Below are 22,558 nucleotides of genomic sequence, written 5' to 3'. Positions count from 1 at the left end.
CAAATCAGCATCTTCATCAGTCTTTGTTGGAGCCTGCCTTCTCTTCATCTTCATTTTTTAAAATTGAAGTATAGTTGATTTACAATATTATATTAGTTTCAGGTATACAGCATAGTGATTCGGTATTTTTTTAATTGAAGTATAGTTGACTTACAATGTTGTGTTAGATTCAGGTGAACCACAAAGTGATTCGTTTTTTTCTATATATATATATATATATATATATATATATATATATATAATCTTATATATAGAATCTATATATATATAATCTTTTTCAGATTCGTTTCCCTTGTAAGTTATTACACAATATTGAGTATAGTCCCCTGTGCTATACAGTAGGTCCTTGTTGGTTATATATATTAGTGTGTATCTGTTAATATCAAGCCCCTAATTTATCCCCCCTCCTTTCCCCTTTGGTAACCATAAGTTTGTTTTCTATGTCTGTGGATCTATTTCTGTTTTGTAAATAATTTCATTTGTGTCCTTTTCTTTTTTTTTAGATTCCACATATAAGCGATATCATATGATATTTGTCTTTCTCTGGCTTATTTCACTTAGTATGGTAATCTGTAGGTCCATCCATGTTGCTGCAAATGGCATTATTTCTTTTTTATGGCTGAGTAATATTCCGTTTGTGTGTGTGCATGTGTGTGTGTGTGTATATATATATATCTCACATCTTCTTTATTCATCTGTTGATGGACATTTAGGTTGCTTCCATGTCTTGGCTATTGTGAATAGTGCAGCAATAAACATTGGGGTGCATGTATCTTTTAGAATTATGGTTTTCTACATATATATGCCCTGGAGTAGGATTGCTGGATCATATGGTAGGTCTATTTTTAGTTTTTTAAGGAACCTCTATGCTGTTCTCTATAGTGGCTGTACCGTACCAATTTACATTCCCATCAACAGTGTAGGAGGGTTCCCTTTTCTCCACATCCTTGCCAACATTTGTTATTTGTAGACTTTTTGATGATGGTCATTCTGATAGGTGTGAAGTGATATCTCATTGTTGTTTTGATTTGCATTTCTATAATAATTAGTGATGTTGAGCATCTTTTCACGTGCCTGTTAGCCCTCTTCATCTTCTGAGACCTAGGATCATGCAAAAATTAGAGCAGGAGGTCTACACACCTTTCGCATGTTAATGACAGATAACTTCCAGGACTTCTATTTAATCTAAAGACTTATACCTAAGGAAAGTAGAATTTGATTTTTAACATTCCCGAGTATAGTTAATCCTCATTATTAGCCAATTCTGTGTTTGCACATTCACCAACTTGCTAAAATTTATTTGCAACCCCAAAGTTAATACTCTTAGCACTTTGAAGGCCATTCACAGACATTCATGTAGTGGTAAAAATTTTAGTTGCTCCAGCCTACCATTCCCAGCTGAGGCTGATCAAGACTATGCCCTGCCTTCTGGTTTTGGCTTTCAGATGGAAACATGTCCCTTTGGAGGTCTATTTCATTTGGTATCATGTGTTTCACACCTTTGTGCTTTTAGTTGGTGATTTTGCTGTTTAATATGGATAACAAGCACAGTGCTGTCTACTATTCCTAACTACAAGAAGGTTGTGATGTGCCTTATGGAGAAAAATACGTGTTAGAAAAGCTTCACTCAGGCATTAGAGTGCTGTTGTTGTCCGTAAGTTCAAAGTCGATGAATCGTCAGTGTATATTAAATCAGGTATCTTTAAACAGAAACAAACATAAAAAAGTTTAATATTCATTGGTTGATGGAAGTGTGACCAGACTCACAGCAACCAAACCCTGTATTTTCACTAGGAGCATTGGTACAGTATTTGCTCCTTTAGTGTTTGTGGCAACTGTATAGAACATATCTACCTCGAATAATGACAATCAAATGTAGACAGTACTGCTATCTCAGTTTTACATAAGAGGAGAAGCAGTCGAATCAGGTAAAATGTGACTGCAAGACATCATATCACCGGAAGTAGCACAACTAGGACTTCCAAAATATTGCTTTTTTAGCTAAATAGATACCTATATGTGTGAGTGTATGTGTGTGGGTACACAGGGACATGGCATTTTTTAAAAGTATTTTTTAAAGGTGAAGAACAAGAGATACAAAATCTCACAAAAATAATGAATGGGTACCTTAATAAGTTAATATTATTTTGATAAACCTGAGCCATTATTTGTTGAAACTTTTATACTGTTTTGAAAATGAATATTAATTGCTGCCTGGCACTCAGATATTCCTTAGAAGCCACATATCCTTTGGATGTATAGATAGCTAGGGAATTAAGCCCTGGAAATACTATCACTGTGGCATTTTCTACGGATTTTCCCATGAGATTCCTTTGGAAATAAGAAATGGGCTGCAAATGCACCCAAGTATTTTGTGGGGCTTTTTTTAAATCTATAATTCTTTTAGTGAAACTTGTCTTCATAGATTCATTTTCTTTCACACACAGGATGATAGATAAACATGTCTGCCTATGGGTGGAAGAAATTTTCTGAGATGAGTGCTTCAAGGTCAGAAGGTTTTCAGAAGGCACATTTTCCTGCCAGCTTGCTTGGTAGGGTCAAGCCTTTTCTTGGTGCTATAAAAACTTAGGAGGCAATTAAGCTATGAACTGTTTGACTCCACTTGGTTTCCCATAACCATGGGTCTGCATTGTTAGAGAATATACCTCATGGCAGACAGTCTGTAAGGCTTCCTGGTGACAGTGACTTGAACTGCCCCTGTCCCTCCATTCCTCTGCATTCATTATTATTTTAAGAAGACAAGGCTTGTTGGAAGATTTAAAAAGATACACAAGCAGCTAAAGAGTACATTTCAACTGAATAACGCTTTATTAGGAATCTGCACTATGGCAAAAGCCCTATTCTATCTGAAACATATTCTTACATTAGATGGGCCTTTGTCTTCTGGATTGAGAGGGTTCTAGTGTCCCTAGAAGGCTAGAATACAGAAAGAAAGCTTTCTTATAGAGTATTGGTATGGAGTAGAGTGGCTTTGGTAGAAATAGACTGATTATATAACTGATCTTAAAGCTAGCCCTTGTGACAAATGACAAGATGGATTATTGTAGACAAGTTACCTGGTATCTTTAACCTTCATTATTGTGAGGAATAAGAGACACATAAAGTACTTAGTACAGGATGTGACACATTAGAATTGATCCATACAGGTTTGTTACCTTGTTGCTGATGATCAGAGGAGTAGATACAAACAGCTTAGAGGATCAGCAGTTCAGCCCAATTTCTCCCTACCAGGGAGAACACTTAGCACTTACTGGACCTTAGGAAAATGAGAAAGAGCATTTTTTTGTGCCTGGCATCAAGACATCACAATGGACAACATTACTTATTTTATCTATTAAATTTATAACCTGGTGCCACTCTAGATTGACTTGCTAAAGGACATGGCTGAAAAATAAGCTACTTTTACTTAAAATACATACAGCAGAGTGGCAGTAGCAATTGGAAATTATTACATTATCAACTCTGAGGTGCCATTTAAAATGCTTTCTTGCTATGCCTTGCACTGTTGCCAATTGGAGTTTTGTTGAATGCTGATGAATTGGTCAGTCCTTGAGCTAGGGCCACCCAGGGGAAAATTCTTGACTCCTAGGGCCTGTAGGCAGAACACTCAATTTTCTGCTGAGGCCCCAGTCATGCCTAGATATCAAGAACCTCTTAGGTATACTTGAAGCAGATATTGTAAACAAGAAAATTAAGTGAGCTTTTCTATATTCATTTCCAGTGTTTTCCTGAATGATTGACAAGTTAAGGGTTATTCTATGGAAAGGGTATAAGTAATACCACATGAAACTATCTGATAGCTGGTGGGAACCTGCTATAAAGCACAGGAAGCTCAGCTCGGTGCTCTGTGATGACCTAGATGGGTGGGATGGGGGTGGGTGGGAGGGAAGTCCAAGAGGGAGGAGATATATGTATACATATAGCTGACCTTCATTGTACAGCAGAAACTAACACAACATTGTGAAGCAATTATACTCCAATTAAAAAAAAATGATCCGGGCCATGACATTATTATTAAAGGAGGAGTAAAAATTTAAGAGCTCAAATTGTGAGCTCAGATAAGCTGAATTACATGCCCCATTTCTCTGTGTGATTTTCACAGAATATTTCAAAAGCGTATCAGAATTGTTCTCATAAAAGACACCTTTTAGCTTATCCAATTACATCAAATTTCTCTCTCTCTCTCTCATTTCACTTCAGCATTTCTCCATTACCCTTACTTCCTTCATTTCTCTGATTTCTTTCTGATTATTATTTTGCTTTACCCAAAAAGTAGCTTTACAAAAATAAAGTCAAGAACTTGTATACTGTTTTACAAATCTCCATTGACATAAGAATTGTGATTGATACCTGGTTTCCATCCCATTTTTCTTTCTTCCTCTTGTTTGTAAAGCCAAGATAATCTTTTTCCAGCTTTTCTTTAAGCTAGAGGTGGCCTCATGATCTAGGTCTAGTCAATGAGACAGAAAAAAAATTCTTCTAGAAAGCTTCTGGTAAATATTCTTGTTTCCTGATGAAGGAGATAGATACCTGATGGTTGCTGGTACTACCACTTACCGCTTCTTCCCTTTTTGAACAAGGATTTGCTGCCTGATCAAAGCAGCCCTCTTACCACAATAAAGTAATAAGAAGAGTCATTATGGAAAAGGCTGCAGTCCAGGAGCCTGAGTACGTGATGACATCATTATGTTGCTAAATCAATCCAGAGACCACCTACGTCCACACTTCTTATTGAACAAACAATTCATGGTTTATATTCCTGGTAGTTGGGTATCCTGTTACTGATGATCTAGAGCCTCTCTAAGTAATATAACTACCAAATTCATTAAATAATATATCTGGGGCTTACAACATTTTTTGTCCTTTTTTATTGTGAGAGAGAACCACAAGGTAAGAAAAAGTATATTATGTGATTCTGAGAAGCATGCTGTTCCATTGGGTAGGATCTTAAACTGTGCAGACTTTAGCTTTGGTGAGGAATTGGATAAAATAAGTAAAAACTTAAAGGCTGAGTATAGATTAAATAAGAAGTTTATATATAAGTTATATATATGAGGAAAAGGGAGAGATAGGAGTACAACCGAGTGATTTTCCTCTTAGGGAAGTTGGTTTTCATCTATGACAGTCATAATATTGGTTATATTTATCAGCATGTAGAACGCACGTATCATTAATACTTACTGCCTTTGACACAGTTCACAAGGAGTGTACTCACAATGATGCAGCCTTGTGCTAAGGCATTGGAGAAACAGTAAAGATGATTATTCCTGGCTCTAAAATAAACTTGCTCCATGGCCTCAGGCAAGACACTCAATCTCTCTGCTCAGTTTTCCCAATCTGTAAAGACAGAATGATGATTCTTGTATAAAATGTTCCTTCAGAGGGTGATTGAAAGGATTCTTAAAAGCACATTGTGAGTCCATTGGAGAAAAAGTGCTTTATAAAAGTAGAAAATTTTGGTTATTTTCCCAGGAATGGAGAAAAGGAGACATATTTCATGGCTGCCTGTGGCCTTACACAGCCTGTAATAACAGCTCAGAAAAGAGCCTGTGGGGATGGAGTCAGTTATAGGCCTGATCTCTGATCCCCATTTCCTCTGCAGTGCAGAAAAGCAGAGGGTACCATGCCCGGCTCCTAATGCAAAGCAGAGGGTACAATGCCCAGCTCCTAGTGCTGTGTTGAAGGGACAGGGTAAGACAGAGTGGCCATCTTAGGCTATTCCATCAGTATATGGGAAAGAGAATGTGATAAGGAGTTAGCATTCGTGAAAGGAAGAGATGGCCAGGCTATTTATTATGAACGCATCCACCCCCTTCAAAATTAAGTACCTAACTGAACGAAGTTCTGTAATAGATATTTTATCCAGAGAACTGTGTAGTACCACCTGGGGGCTTATGGTTCAGGCCCTTGTTAATTATTTCCTGAAATAGAATTCTATTGATGTCCTAATATCTCATCAATCTCCATTACAATATTACTTTCACATTGCTACCAGATTTATCTTTTTAAGGCAAAAAAAAATTTATTTCTTGTTCAAACACTTCTAGTATTTAACATTGCTTACAATTTCAGGACCAAATCTTGCTTAAGCATTTAAGATCCTTTACAATATGATTTACATCTACAATTCCCTATACATAAAACTTCCGCTGCCTGAATTGTCCTTTCTTTTGTACCTATTCTTCCCCCCCCCACCAAACCCATCCCATTTTTTCCAATTTAATGAGAACCTAAGCATACATCAAGGCTTATGCCAAATGCCATTTCATAGAAGCTGTTTCTCATCCCCTTGGTATATAATAATTCCTAAGGATTTTTATTTTTCTCACATGCCATCTCATCTTCTATTTCAGGCATTTGGGTGTCATTTTATTTCACCCTTCTAGAATGAACCCTCTTGGAAGGAAGAGGCTATATTCTGATAATCTATTCCAGCCCACTGGTCATCACAGGTGCTCAATTAAGAAAAAAATGTGTTAGGTTAAATTACACTCTGAATGTGTACTGTGTTATGATAGCAGAAATGAAATATTGGACTAGAACATGAGTGGAAAAAGTATTTTATTTGAATTCTGATCAGTTCACAACTGGGGGAAGTTGAGGGGTGGTTAAGGAAGGCTGCAACTTATGTCCATATGTCTGTGGGAGCTCAATCTCACATACTCACCTAAAGACTCACAGTTATGACTTGTAAGCTGTTCATAGCTGAGCAGGCATTTAATGTAATTGATCAACCTTAAAAGAGGAGCGGGGAGACAATAATCCTAGAAAACATTGCTGTAAGTAGGTGGAATAGCCTAGATTTTTATTCTGTGACTATAAAGCTCATAACATTTTAGCAAATACAAATATTCAATAGATGAATTAAAACAGTTATTTGCAATCAAATAATAATAACCTCTAACACCCATTGAATTTTTCTAATGTACCATTCTGTGTTCTTTTCTAATTCCACGCTGTGACTTTCATACATTATAGTTTTTACTCCCAACAACCCTATAAAATAGGCATATTTTCCCCCATATTATGGAAGGGGAAACTGAGATTAGGAAACTTGCCCAAGGTCACCCAGCTGGTTAAGTAGTAAAGCCATTATTCCCACCAGGTCAGTCTCACACCAAAGCTTACATTCTTCCTCTTTTGTTTTATTCTCCCAAATGATCTAAGCTTTCTTGCAAGTTTTCCACGGTTTGACAATTTTAGAAATTTCCAGGTTGGAAATATGAGTGGCCCGCTCAGGCATCTGCCTGGTCAAGGTAAGAGAATGACTCCTTCCAGCTCAGGACAAAGCTCTTATTCTCTGTGCACCGTGCAGAGAAAGACCAACCTATTTGTTGTACATTTAAGCTCCATCACTTCCCTTTTGCCAGCCTAGATCTCACAGGTGTCCACCTTAAACATTGACGATTTAGGGCAGTGAGGCTGGAGTTCACAGCTTAAATTCTTCGGGCAGGAAGAAATAATTTTGAGTTCTTCATTGGCCAGGTGTATATGACAGCTGCATAAGCAGGAGGAGGGAAAGTTCACCATCACCGTCAGTGGGATGGATTTTAAAACGTGACCTCATCAGTCCGTTTTGGAGATAAACAATATGTTCAAGGATTTACCTGTAAGGTCTGGAAGTATAAAGTTCATAGAGAAACAAAAGTGAATTGTTAAAAAGTGACTAGAAAATTAAAAATAGAAAAAAAAAAAAAAAAAGTCAGTCCACTTCAGCCGGGACGATATCCTTATATAATCACTGAAAGCAATTTATTTTATAGAATCAGAACAAACCCCTCAAAATTGACTTCTAGTTCCCTTTGTAAAAGGTAAATTGGGGCTGGGAGCTGCTATGCTAATATTCATCCAGATAAGAAGTGTGTTTGCTTCCTGACCCCTTGCAATGGGGTTTGTGAAAATGAATGCACTGCCTTCACCAGAACAGCCGCGCCGCTGGTCCTGCTAGCAATAAATCCAGCAATTCGATTTTGACTTGGATGTTTATCATCTCTCCACTTCTGTGCACTGCGTTGCAAAGGGGGAGGGGAAACGACTGCAGTTCAGCTTGCAGGCTGCTGGTGTCATCCCATTACCACAGAACAGAGAGGGTGCCCTGAGTGTTTCTATTCAAGTGTTTAATACATCAGTCTGTAATTTTTGTCTTGGAGGTAATGAGGCCTGACAGCTTTGGCTGGTGCATGATAACAATCCCACACTGGTATCTTTGAAATTCTTCAGTGCCAAATTCCTAAAGGAAGAAGTGACTTTTGCGAAATGACAGTAAACACGCTTCATTTTATGACCTCGTGGTTAACAACCTGAAACAGTGAAGTGTTTTTTGAGCTAGGGCTAAACTAATTTGAGCTGTCTTAAAAGTGCTGATGTAGGTGCTCAGCCACTGTTTTCTGTTTATTTTTGTTGGCTTTTTGTTGTTGCTGTTGGGTCGGGGGAGTCATCTCAGGAAAACACATATTAGGCAATAATGTTCAGAGACTGTTAAGAGTAATAGTGAAAGTGATAATAAGAATCTCATCCAGTATTTTTCCTCCATAGTGCCTCCTCTTGAAAAATAAAAAGAAATCAAGCAGGATGGTTCTTAGAAAGGCTGGGATTCCTATGCCACGTTGTCACTTCAGTACATGGATCAGCAGCCATGGAAGATGGGAGACATGCACCGCTGCTGAGCGCCTCCCCAGGTGAGTACCACGGGGTTTCAGTAACAGCGGAGTGCAAAGGGGCTTTAATACAACTGAGCAACCTTTGGAAAAAGTTCCTTGTAAAACCGTGCTGACAATGAACTTGTTCTTAAGCATAATTAATGGAAGAAACCCACTGTAGCAATCATTTGTAGCAGAAATTAGCTGACAATCCAAGGCTACCTGGGAGTTGCTGGCATTTGATATGTGGACTGTTGCCAGATGCAAGGAGCAGTGCATTTGCTAGGTAAAAGCCCATGAAGTACTCTTGTACCCTGTAAACCAGGGCATGAAAGAAAGGAGCACGTTGATCAGACACGACGTTTCTCTTTTTGAAAGCTGTTCAGTCCCAAATGCAAAATTCTAAAAAGAACACCAGAATAGAAATAATGAATGGTGGCAAGTCTGAGAGGAATGACATTACCAGTTAAAATAATGAAATTGCTCCCTCTGTTTAGAATAAAGCCAGGCTTGAGAGATGTGAGAAATTTGGGAAAGAGGAGCAAAGATGCATTGCTTTGAGTATCTTTATTTATACCTAAAACATGTGATCCATTTTATTTTGTAGTAACTATGTGAATTAATCCTTGTTGATAATTTTTGTTAAAGGAAAAGAATTAACTTTAAAATTTCAAATTGTCTTGGACAGTGGTTAAAATAGAAGTCCTAGGATTATAACTGCTTTTTAAAAATATATATTTATTTATTTAGTTGCACCGGGTCTTAGTTGCAGCAGGCAGCCTCCTTAGGTGCAGCTCCAGGGCTTCTTAGTTGGGGCATGAGAACTCTTAGTTGCAGCATGCATGTGGGATCTAGTTCCCTGACCAGGGATCAAACCCGGGCCCCCTGCATTGAGAGCGTGGAGTCTTATCCACTGTGCCACCAGGGAAGCCTCATATAACTGCTTTAAAAAAGATATTTAATCATATCCCTGAAAGTTTATAGGCTAGGTTATTTATAGCACATAATGTGCATCTTTTAAAGGAAAATAGGGAAGTCAAATTGGTCAGGTAAGTAAAAGATCATGTAAGAAGTGAGCACATTTTTCTAATAGAGAATTTATTTTAAAAAGATGGCTTTCTGGGCTTCCCTGGTGGCGCAGTGGTTGAGGCCGTCTGCCAATGCAGGGGACACGGGTTCGTGCCCCGGTCCGGGAAGATCCCACGTGCCGCAGAGCGGCTGGGCCCGTGAGCCATGGCTGCTGAGCCTGCACGTCCGGAGCCTGTGCTCCGCGATGGGAGAGGCCACAACAGTGAGAGGCCCACGTACCACAAAAAAAAAAAAAAAAAAAAAGTAAAAGATGGCTTTCTGCTTATTCAAATGTCTCTTTACTGCAGACAATACATGACCGTTTAGTAAATTGTCTCCTTCAGAGCTGTAAACGTTTAAGAGATAGCACCTGATGTGCCAGACCAGGAAACATCTTAAAATGTTTCTAAGAGACATAAAAATGTTCACATCAAAAGAGTTTATGCTCAAAAATGATTATTACATGTAGTAGTTAGCCAAACATTTTGATATTTGTCTAAATTGTTAGCTTTTGAGAATTCAAATCCAAAGTTATATCACATACTCTAAGATTTTAGACAGACTTTGACTTTATTTTCCTTATGTTAAATAGGACAAGTGTTTTAAATACTGCCCCCCCATAACATTCACTATTGCGTACAAGAGTTCACTTTGCACAAATGGATAACTTGACTTAAAAGTTTAATTCATAATTCAGTTTATTTTATGTGATCATATCTGAAGACAACTTGAAACCAGATGTTAGGACCTACTTTCACTCTCCTGAGACACTACTGTTACTCAGAATGCTGTGGACTCTTCCAGCAGTCTACTGGCAGGATTCCAAGACTGCCAAGGAATATGTTTCTTGCTCTCTCTCTTTTTTTTTTTTTTTTGGCTGTGACGCGTGGCATGTGGGATCTTAGTGCCCCAAGCAGGGATTGAACCCGCACCCCCTGCATTGGAAGCACAGAGTCTTAACCACTGGACCGCTAGGGAAGTCCTTGCCAAGGAATATCTAATAAGAGACATACAAAGACTAATGTCATGTCTTTTCAACACAAAGACATAGAGAAAGGTTTTCTTTGCATTGTATCCTTTTTCATATACTAATACAAACATGTGAAGTTGGATTAAGAAGATTAAAATATAATTTCCTATATCTTAGTTATTGTTTTATTCCAGGGGCCTATTTTATGGAAGACAGTGGCAAACTGGCATATTAATAGTGAACAATTATTAATGCACTGAGGGGATTGATAATTAGCTTGATGTTGGGCCTGAAGAAGTCTTAATAATAGCTATCTTTTGCTAAATCGTTGTATCTGCATTTATTTCATTCTGGCAGGAAATAAGAGGTTTCTGGCTCAGAGATAATCTTTTAATTACTCACGGAATATTTTAATCATTTCACTACCTCCCCACGCCCCATAGGGTAAAGTAATGAAAGAAGATGTCACCTGCACAAACAATAGGGACAGGAACTCCAAAATTATGAATCTCTGGGCTTATTTAGAGCCTCGTGGCACAGCTGTTCCTCCTCAACTCTAGGAGGATGGAGAGAGAGGGAGGGAGGAATGGCGGATGGCGGTGAATACGGAGCTTTGCTCTGTAATGTAAACCATCTCTGGAGAGATGGTGATGATCCGTGGATATATTACCTTTTGAAATATAAATAAATGTCTACAGGGGAGATACCTCTGTCTTTAACTTTCAAGACTTGTTTGCCATTCATAAATCTTTTAACCCAAGTAGTATTTGCCAGTAGTATTCGCTTAGTCATCCTTGGCTATGCCAAAGCATGAACATATTCATGTGGTATTGCTTCCTGACATGTTTAAGAGTCTGAAGAATATTAATAGAAGAAGAGTAGGTTTATTTTATATGAATTCAAATAATTTAAATGGGAAAATGGACAGAAGTCATAGGGAAATATATTTCCATTCAGTTTGGAAACTAAGATCCATTTAGCAGTGGAACTGATTCCCTTGTAAGTTTGTAAATTCCTTATATCTGGAGATACACACATATACTATCTATGTTGAAGATTTATCACAATTATCACAGTGGACAAATGGTATAGGTAATCTCCAAGGTTCACTCCATTATTCTGACTCCATGTTTGATGTATTTCAAGAGGCATTTTAATTTCAATAAGACCCCAATAAAACTAAAATTCTGTACAGTATGAACTAAGAAATATGGTTATATTTGTTTGCCTCTGGCTTTGAAGAATCATGTTACCTGGGCTACTTTACTCTCAGCATTCATATTTGGTCATTTCTGGTAGGATAAATTAGGAACAACATAAATAAGGAAGGAAGACTTATCCACATGCAGATCTGGTAAATTCAAATTTGAGATAATTTTATGGGGCAGATAAATTACTCATTCTATACCTGCCTCTTCCATTAGGTAGTAAGCGCCTAAGGACAGGTTAACATGTCTCTTTTATTCACTGTGTTATCTTCAGTGTACCGCACAGGGTCTCAAACAAAAGAGCCACTGAATAAATAATTTTTTATAATAATAAATCAATGGATGGATAGATGAGAGGTGTTAAGGTGTCTATAGCTTCTTTTCAAAGTCTTAAAAATGAGTTTAAAAGTTCTGAGAAGACTCTAAGAAAAAAAGTCACACTGTTTATTAGCAAGAAAGGCATTAGGATTACTTATGTCTTTAGATGCAGAATAAAATTTTAAAAGGAAGACTTTGTAAGTTGTGGTCAAAGGGGTCTTTGTCTTTACCTGCGTTCTTTGAATACTTTTTTTGTACAGTAAGTAGGTTTTCATTACTTTTATACCATTTAAAAGTATTTATGGCTTCAGAGGAGATCAGCAGGAGAAAACTATCAGAGGAAATAGATAATCGATGATGACTGTTCTGCCAATAGAGCAAGTGGCTTGTAACAGAAGGGGTCCCTTCCCAGGTTAACTAAACTTACTGGAGGTACAGGGCTTTCAGCAAAAACTGTAGTTCTTAAGCATGTTGGAAAGGTCTCTTGCTTTAAGAGAGAAACGGTCTAAGTTCCATCTCAAATGTTGTAAATAGCAGGATTTCTTTTTTGTGTGTGGTCAAACAATATTCCAATTTAAATTTTTTTTTTAAAGAAGATGTTGGGGGTAGGAGTTCATTAATTAATTTATTTTTGCTTTGTTGGGTCTTCGTTTCTGTGTGAGGGCTTTCTCTAGTTGTGGCAAGCGGGGGCCACTCTTCATCACGGTGCGTGGGACTCTCACTATTGCGGCCTCTCTTGTTGCCGAGCACAGGCTCCAGATGCGCAGGCTCAGTAGTTGTGGCTCACGGGCTCCGCGGCATGTGGGATCCTCCCAGACCAGGGCTCGAACCCGTGTCCCCTGCATTAGCAGGCAGATTCTCAATCACTGCGCCACCAGGGAAGCCCCTCCAATTTAAATTTATATGTGTGTGCGTATTTGTATATTTATATACATATGTATGTATATGCCACATTCTTTATTCACTCATTCATTAGTGAAGACAGGTTGTTTCTATGCCTTGGTTATTGTAAACAATGCTGCAGTGCACATGGGAGTGCAGATATCTCTGAGGTAGTGATTTTGTTTCCTTCTGATTTATACCCAAGAAGTGGATTCCTGGGGCATATAGTTAGTTTAATTTTTTGAGAAAACTTTATATGTTTCATAATGGCTAAACCAATTTACATTCCCACCAACAGTGCATAAGGGTTCCCTTTTCTCCACACCCTCATTAACACTTGTTATTTTTTATCGTTTTGATGATAGCCATTTTGACAGGTATAAAGTGTTATCTCATTATGGTTTTGATTTGTATTTCCCTGATGATTACTGATGTTGAGCACCTTTCCATGTACCTGCTGGCCATTTTTTGTCTTCTCTGGAAAAAATTCTGTTCAGATCCTCTGTCATTTTTTGATCAGATTGTTTGGGGTTTTTGGCTATTGAGTTGCATGACTTTATATATTTTGGATATTAGCTCCTTAGCAGATATATGGTTTGCAAATATTTTATCCCATGCTGTAGGTTGGCTTTTCATTTTGTTGATAGTTTCTTTGCTGTGCACAAGCTTTCTTACTTTGATGTAGTCAAACTAAACTACATCATCATATTTTTTATTTTGTTCCCTTTGCTTTTGGTGTCAAATCCAAAAAATTCACATCAAGACCACTATCAAGGAGCTTACCCTCTATGTTTTCTTCTAGGAGTTTTATGGTTCAGGTATTACGTTCAAGCTTCTAATCTTTTTTGAGTTGATCTTTGTGTACAGTGTAAGAGTGGGATCCAGTTTCACTCTTTGGCATGTGGCTGTCCAGTTTTTCCAACACCATTTATTTCAGAGACTATCCTGTCTCCATTTTATATTTTTGGCTCCTTTGTCATAAATTGGTTGTGACCATACATTCATGTGTTTATTTCTGTGCTGTCTATTTTGTTCTATTGTACATGTGCCTTTTTAATGCAGATATCATACTGTTTTGATGACTGTAACTTTATAGGTTAGCTTGAAATCAGGAAGTTTGATGCCTCTGATTCTTTCTCCTTTTTCTCAGAATTTCTTTGGGCATTTGAAGTCTTTTGTAGTTTCATACAAATTTTAGAATTTTATTTCTGTGAAAAATGACATTGGAATTTTGATAGAGATTGCATTGACCTTGTAGATCACTTTGGGAAGTATGGATATTTTCAAAATATTCTAACCTATGAGCACATAATAATCTTTCCATTTATTTGTGTCTTCTTCAATTTTTTTCATCAGTGATATAGTTTTCAGTATATAGATCTCACCTTCTTGATTAAAGTTATTTCTAGGTATTATATTCTTTTCGATACAATTGTAAATGGAATTGCTTAATTTCTCTTGCTGATAGTTTGTTATTAGTGTATAGAAATGCACCTGATTTTCGTACACTGATTTTATACTCTTCAACTTTACTGAATTTGTTTGTTCTAACAATTTTTTGGTGGGCTGTTTAGGATTTTCATAGTGTAATATCATGCCATCTGTAAATATTACTTCTTTCTTTCTGATTAGATGTCTTCTTTCTTTCTTTCTTTTTATTTATTTATTTATTTATTTATTTTGACTAGTTGCTCTAGTTAGGACTTCTACTACTATGTTTAATAAAAGTGGCAAAAGTACGCATCCTTGTGTTGTTCCTGATCGTACACTGAGTATGATGTCAGCTATGGGCTTTTCTTATATGGCCTTTATTATGTTGAAATATGTTCCCTCTATATTCACTTTGTTGAGAGGTTTTATCATAAGTGGATGCTGAATTTTGTTAAATGCTTTTTCTGCAACTATTGAGATGATCATAAGATTTTTATTCATCATTTTATTAGTCTGATGTATCACATTAATTAATTTACAGATGTTGAACCATCCTTGCATCTCTGGAGTAAATTCCACATAGTATGTGATCCTTTTAATATAGTGTTGAATTCACTTTGCTAGTCTTTTGAGAATTTTTGCATCTATGTTCTTTAGAGAGATTTACCATGGAATCAATTTGAGGAGTAGTGTGGGTGGTTTTATTTTCAACCTTAATTTTCCTCCATTATCCATCCTGTTTTCTTTGTTACTCCATCCATCTCATTTTCCTCCCTTTCTCTCTTTCTTTCTTTCTTTCCTTCTGTTTTCATTCACATTTCATTTATGTTTACTGTGTGCAAAGCACCATAGTAGGTGTTCAGACAAGTGGTGAAATGTTGAACATGGTTCCTTCAATCAGGAAATGTACAGTTTACTTTGGGAAGTCAGAGTCTTAAACAAGTGTTGAATATTTTAGAATGGTGTTATGGGTATACGTAGGAAGAAATGTTTTCCCAAAGAGTGATGCCCTTGTACTTGCATAGTCATTTTTTCTTGGATTCCATTAATCCTATCAACAAATATTTTTTGAGCACCAATTACAAACTTTGAATATTTTAGGCAGTGATGATCTGCCTTCTTTTCCACTGGTCTGTAACCATGCTCCCATTCTCAAATCTCCTATCTTTTTAAGGCATGTCCTTATTTCCCTGACTTAATCAATATTAAACTCTTTTTTAAGAAACTTGCTCTTTTCTTTATTTTTCTTTCTTTCTTTCATATATATAAATATATACTTTATATATATATATATATATATATATATATGTCTTAGTCTCCCATACCTGATTATACCAGGAAGCAGAAGTGATGTTACCACATTTATCCATTCATTTTTAATTCACTTGTTCAAGAAACACCTATTCAGCGAACATTTATTCAGTAAACATCTAGTTAGTGTGTAATCTTTTTCAGGCCCTAGATTAGGCTCTGCCTTTGCTGTTCTCCTTGTTCCTATTGTCACTTTTATATTCTTCTGCTTTCAGGTATATGCCGCCTACATGTATGACCCAATGCCCCTCTGGTTGCTTCTTCCTTCTGACCTCCCTGTTAATCTGTCTTCTTTGAGGGCTTTGACACCTGACATGACTCTTCTTTTCTGCCATATCCTCTGACATCAGAAAAAATAATATCAGCACCCATGTGGGTAAATTCATGCTCTCTAAAAACAATTGAAGAAATTACTCTTCAATTATTTCTCTCTCCAAGTAAATATTACTTGATTTATTTCTTCCACATAGAGCAAAATTAGCTGAGTACAAAGTTAACTGGTAACTGGTATTAAGTAGATGTTTTTTCCAAATTTTATATTGATGTACAAGAATGTGGTATCTTAATTATGAACCTTGTATTTGTCTACTTAAACATTACTCTAACTTTTAAGATTTTTAATTTCTTAGGTAACTGGAAAAATAGATAGTTAAATTTATTTACAGTATTTGTGACTTTCCCAAGATGACTGAAAAAATATTTCAGGTAAAAATATAAATTAGATTTATGAACACTTTAAGAGATAGTCTTAGTACTTTATTATGACCAATAAAGAAAATAAAACCTGATTAACAACAGTACATGTAGCCATAAAGCCCTCAATTGGTTAGATACAAAGTTACAATTAATAGTTCATTCAGGGCTTCCCTGGTGGTTAAGAATCCACCTGCCAATGCAGGGGACATGGGTTTGAGCCGTGGTCCGGGAAGAGCCCACATGCTGCGGAGCAACTAAGCCTGTGGGCCGCAACTACTGAGCCTGTGCTCTAGAGCCTGCAAACGACAGCTACTGAAGTCTGCACGCCTTGAGCCCGTGCTCTTCAACAAGAGAAGCCACCACAATGAGAAGCCTGTGCACTGCAACAAAGAGTAGCCCCCGCTTACTGCAACTAGAGAAAGCCTGTGCACAGCAACAAAGACCCAACACAGCCAAAAATAAATAAAATAAAATAAATTAAAAAAAATAGTTCATTCAAAATCTTAATGGGATGTAGTATTAAATTGATCACTATAATTTATTACGTTGAATAAGATTTTGAAGACTCATATTTGAAATAACCTACTGGAAAATGTTAGCAATTATGTTAAAATCTGATTACGTGATATTTCATTCAGTTAATTAACTTGAGAGAGATGAAGTTTTTTTATTATAGAAGCAGTCCCTTTTGAAAGCAATGAAATTCAGCTTATAGCTTAATTAATTTTGTAACATATTTGCTTGAAATATAAACTCAGCATATTTCTAGTGACAGAAATGTTTAAGTTACCTGATGTTAACTGGTTTAAGTGTGGCATTGTTATCACTTTAGTAGATACTAAATTCTATCTGTAAAATAAGAAGTTGATGATATCTTGGTCATTCACTTATACTGGACAAAAATTAGATGTATTGCTGTTAGGTAATATGAAAGTGCAAATGTCCTTTCTAAGTGCATAGCATAGAATAGTTTTGTAATTCACTGGAAATTTATAAACTTATAAGTATTATTTATAAGGATGCCCTATAAATCATTGGATTTGTTAAAAAAAAGATGCATTGAAGAGAAATCATAGAATACTTCTGTGGAATAACATCAGTTACTTTATTTTATTTATTTATTTAAAAAAAATTCTTTTCCCATGTAGGCCATTACAGAGTATTAAAAAAGTCCCCTGTGCTATACAGCAGATTCTTATAAATTATCTATTTTATATATAGTAGTGTGTATATATCAACCCCAGTCTCCTAATTTATCCCTCCCCCCGCCCTTATCCCCTGGTAACCGTTTGTTTTGTACATCCATGACACTACTTCTGTTTTGTAAGTAAGTTCATTTGTACCCACCCTTTTTATAGATTCCACATATAAGCAATATCATATGAGAGTTGTCTTCCTGTGTCTGACTCACTTCACTCAGTATGACAATCTCTAGGTCCATCCATGTTGCTGCAAGTGGCATTATTTTGTTCTTTTTTATTGCTGAGTAATATTGCATTGTATATATGTACCACATCTTTTTTATCCACTCCTCTGTTGATGGACAGTTAGGTTGCTTCCATGTCCTGGTTATTTTTAATAGTTCTGCAGTGAACGTTAGGGTGTGTGTATCTTGGAATTATGGTTTTCTCCGGGTATATGACCAGGAATGGGATTGCTGTGTCATATGGCTGTTCTATTTTTAGAACTATTTTTAGTTCTATTTTTAAGGAACCTCCATACTGTTCTCCGTAGTGGCTGTACCAACAGTGTAGGAGTGTTCCCTTTTCTCCACACCCTCTCCAGCATTTACTGTTTGTAGATTTTTTTGATGAACGTCAGTTACTTTTAGCTTCTTGAGCTAAAACACAACGACAAACTGAAGTTAGACCTGGATTTTGAGATTACTTGTTAGAATAAGTTTTGGTTTAAGACCTTATTACAAGTTTACCTTAAGAGTATTTCAGAATTGATTTTATGTCCTGGTGTTTTAACTTGTTTGGCTTTTATCAATATGCTTTACTTTAAGTTGATTCAGAAAGAGAGAATTTTAAGATTTTATAAAAATTACATTGCAAACATCTCAATCTCAAAACTCAGTGCGATAATACCTCATTATTTATTTTTTCTTTAAATTGATTTATCACCCTTGCGTTCTTAGAATAAACTACACTTGGTCATGTTGTATAATCCTTTTCAGGTATTGCTGAGGTATATTTACTAATATCTTGTTAAAGATTTTTGCAAGTATGTTTATGAGAGAGACTAGTTTGTAGTTACAGTTTCTTTGGTCCTCATCAGCTCTTTGAATCAGGATTGTGCTAGTCCTTCCAAAATGTGAGAGACATTTTCTTTCTTTCTTTTTTTTTTTCTCTGTATTATCTAAAAGGGTTTATGTTAAATTGGCTAGGAAATATTTGTGGATAAAGGTATGGGAGCCAGGAGTTACATTTTTGGGAAGATTTAAAATAATGGATTCAACTGCATTGTCATGTATTTTGATTTTCTATTTTATTGGTCTGTTTTAGTAAGTTGTCTTTTTAAAGAGATTTGTCTGTTTCATCCAAATTTTCAAATTTATTGGTGTAAAATTATTCATAATATCTGTTTACTTTCCTTTTAATGTCTGTAGTTCTCTTCATCTTCTTTATATGGTAATTTGTGTTTTCATTCTGTTTTTCTTGATCAGTATTGCTAGTGGTTTATAAAGTTTACCAGTCTTTTAAAGAACGAATTATGGTTTTAAAATTTTTTATTTCACGTTTATTATCTACTTCACTGATCTCTACTTTTCTCTTTGTTATTCCATTTCTTCTATTTTTTAAAGTTTTGTGACCTCTCCCATTGTGGAGCACAGGCTCCGGACACGCAGGCTCAACGGCCATGGCTCACGGGCCCAGCCACTCCGCGGCATGTGGGGTCTTCCCGGACCGGGGCACGAACCCATGTCTCCTGCATCGGCAGGCAGACTCTCAACCACTGCGGCACCAGGGAAGCCCATATTTTTTAAAGTTTTGATTTGCTGTTTTTCTAGCTTCTGCCTTTGGAAGCTCAGATCTTTGAATTTTCAGCCTTTCCTCTTTTTTTATATGTACACTTAAATCCGTAAATTTTCTCTACAGCACTGCTTTTACTGCATCGCACAATTCTTAATATGTTGTACATTTAATATCCTTTGAATTAAAAGTATTTTAAAATGTGTTTTCATTTTCCACCTGAAAATAGTCTTACTTTATTTTTATGTCCTATTTTTCTTTCCTCATCTATTTGAGAGAGTGTTAGGGAAGTACTAATTGTAAGATATATTTTCTTTTATGAACAAATTTAGTTTATTATTACAAAAGTTTTGTAATTTTCTAGATGAGATGCCAATGAAAAATTTCATTGGTGCAGGCATCAAAAAATGTTAGCTGTGTATATTACATGGTATGAACTATTGATATTTTTAATCTGTTAGTGAAGTTTAACTGACATGGGGTAGTTTTGTTTTGTTTTGTTTTGTTCTGCTCTGTATTGTTTTGGAAAACACTCCATTGAATGTTATAAGTCAGTAATGATATTAATATAAATATATCTTTCTATTACAAAGGTGCATTTTTTAAAACTTAAGTTATTTTAAAGTATCCATATTTTTGTATAAGTCTGCTACGGCTGCCATCACAAAATAACATAGATTGGGTGGCTTAAACAACAGAAATTTATTTTCTCACAGTTCTGGAGGCTGGAAGTCTAAGATCGAGGTGTAAGCAGGGTGGTTTCTGTTGTGGCCTCTCTTCCTGGCTTGTAGCTGGCTGCACCTTCTTGCTGTGTCTTCAACATGGCCTTTCTTCTGTGTTTGCAAACTCCTGGTGTCTCTTTCTCTTCTTATAAGGACATCAGTCCCATTGATTAGGACCCCACCCTAATGACCTCATTTAATCTTAACTACCTTCTTAAAGGCCCTATCTCCAAAAACAGTCACACTGGGGTTAGGCTTTGCCATATGATTTCTGGGGAGACATAGTTCAGTCCATAACATGTATCATTATATTTTCTAGTGTGAAAATATATTTTCTTACCCTACTGTAGTAGCATAGCCTATATTTAGTAATTTATAATAATTATGTTGAAATACATATATTATCTACCTATTGTTTATTTTTTATTTTATTAGTTTGAGAATGTGGCTAATATTGATACTTACCAGTGTTCTTAGTCTTCCTTAATCAATAGAAATTGATTAGAGGCCAAACAAGAAATTCAGGCAGGGCTTTATTGGGGCCCCTGCTGCAGCAAGGGGGAGTGAGAACAAGTAACAGTTTCTCTTGCTCACCCCCCCACCCCGAGGTGGAGGCAAGCTGGTTCCTTATATGGGGTGAGGGTAGGGGTGTGTCCAGGGGTTGGGCCAGAGGGGTGGCTTAGGTGGCCTTGGTGGTGTTGAGTGCAGGGAGCATGTGCAGTACCCTGCTTTTGCTCCCGACATCCTGTTTTTGCTCCTGGCTCTTCAGAAGTAACAGTTGGACTTTTGGGGTCATTTTGTATATTGCTGTCCAGAATTTTCCCCAACTGCACATGCACAGCTATTTTTAGTCCCTTATAGTTTCTTAGTATTTTGTTGCTCAAGGAGACGTTTGTCCAGGTGCAAGCAGTGCAGCCAAGGGTCCCAGGTCCCAGTCTGTCTCAATATAAGAGCATAAGAATTACTCAAGGGAATTTAAAGTAATCATAAAATGTGGTCATTTTAACATAATCATAATAATATTTTTTAAATTCTGTTAAACAGAAACATTGATTTAGATTTCCCTTTTTGTAGCTGCATGGCAGAAGAGGTATACAAAATGAAATATTTTAAAAACGTTTTAAATGTATTTTGGGGGAGCATAAAAGTAAGAAACCTTGAATTCAGAAAATTACTGAAAGGACTGAAATACTGAATCCAGTTTTTGTCCTGAGGATCTTTGTTGATCACTGGTGACCTTTTCTGATTCTGATGGACTTAGTGACACCCTTTCACCTTGTATTAGTCAGGATCCTCTGAGAGTGAATAACCAAGTGGTGAACTACAGAAATATGTGCCTCTCAGGGACTATGGAGGGAAATGTGTCTATATCGTTCTTGGCTTGGGTAGAATGATAAAGGAAATGTCATCCAAGAGCACTTCTAGCCTAGGGCAAGGATTCAAACCTTGTGAATTTAGTGGGAAATTTAGTTTCAACCAGTGTCTGGTCAGATGTGCCCCCAGATGCCTGGAAGAACCAAATGCAAATCCTCTCTAGAGGATTGCAGACCTCAAAAACTTACCATAGAAAAAGGTGCAAAGATTATGAAAACAAATTAAAAAATCATAAGGTAAGAAATTTACTCACCATGTAGAAGCATAAGCTGGAAGAGCAAACAGAACAATCTGAACTGTGTGGATGGCAGATATCAGAAATAACAGATACAAAATAATAAAATGTGTATGTTATGTTTGGGATAAAAAAGGTATCACAAACAGTGAAGGAACAAGAGAATATAAAAATTGACAGAGTTTTAAGAAAATGAATCAAATAAAACTTCAATATTAGAAACTATTATACTTAATAATTGGACTTAGTCAATAGATTGTAAAAATTCAGAAAAGTACAATGAAGAGTGTATAGTGGTTTGAAACTAATCTAAAGAAAATATTCAGAGGTAAGCACAAGCAGAGAAATTTAAAATGTTAAGGAGTTTTAGAGATATGGAGCATTGATTGAGAAGACTTAAAATGTCTCTCTTCAAAGTGCCAGAGAGGGAGAATGGAGGAGATAAAATATTCAAAGGGAAAAACAAGTAAGGGTACATTTTCCAGAACTGAAGAAAAACACCAGTAAAGAGTTTTAACAGGTTTCAGAACAGCAAAGCAAAGAAAATGTTTAAAGTGATCAGAAAAATAAAGAGAAATTACTTAAAAAGGAACACAGTTAGCCTGTTGGCTGATTTCTCAGTAGCAATAATGGAAAACAGAAAACAATGGAAAAGCATTTTCAGTGTGCTTAAAAAAAAAGCAATTATCAATTTGATATTCAATACTT

The sequence above is a fragment of the Monodon monoceros genome, unplaced genomic scaffold (assembly GCF_005190385.1).
Source record: "Monodon monoceros isolate NGI ecotype Baffin Bay Population unplaced genomic scaffold, NGI_Narwhal_1 Super_Scaffold_11, whole genome shotgun sequence".
Lineage (NCBI taxonomy): Eukaryota > Metazoa > Chordata > Mammalia > Artiodactyla > Monodontidae > Monodon > Monodon monoceros.
The sequence above is the reverse complement of the archived record's forward strand: the minus strand, read 5'-3'. Positions refer to the sequence as shown.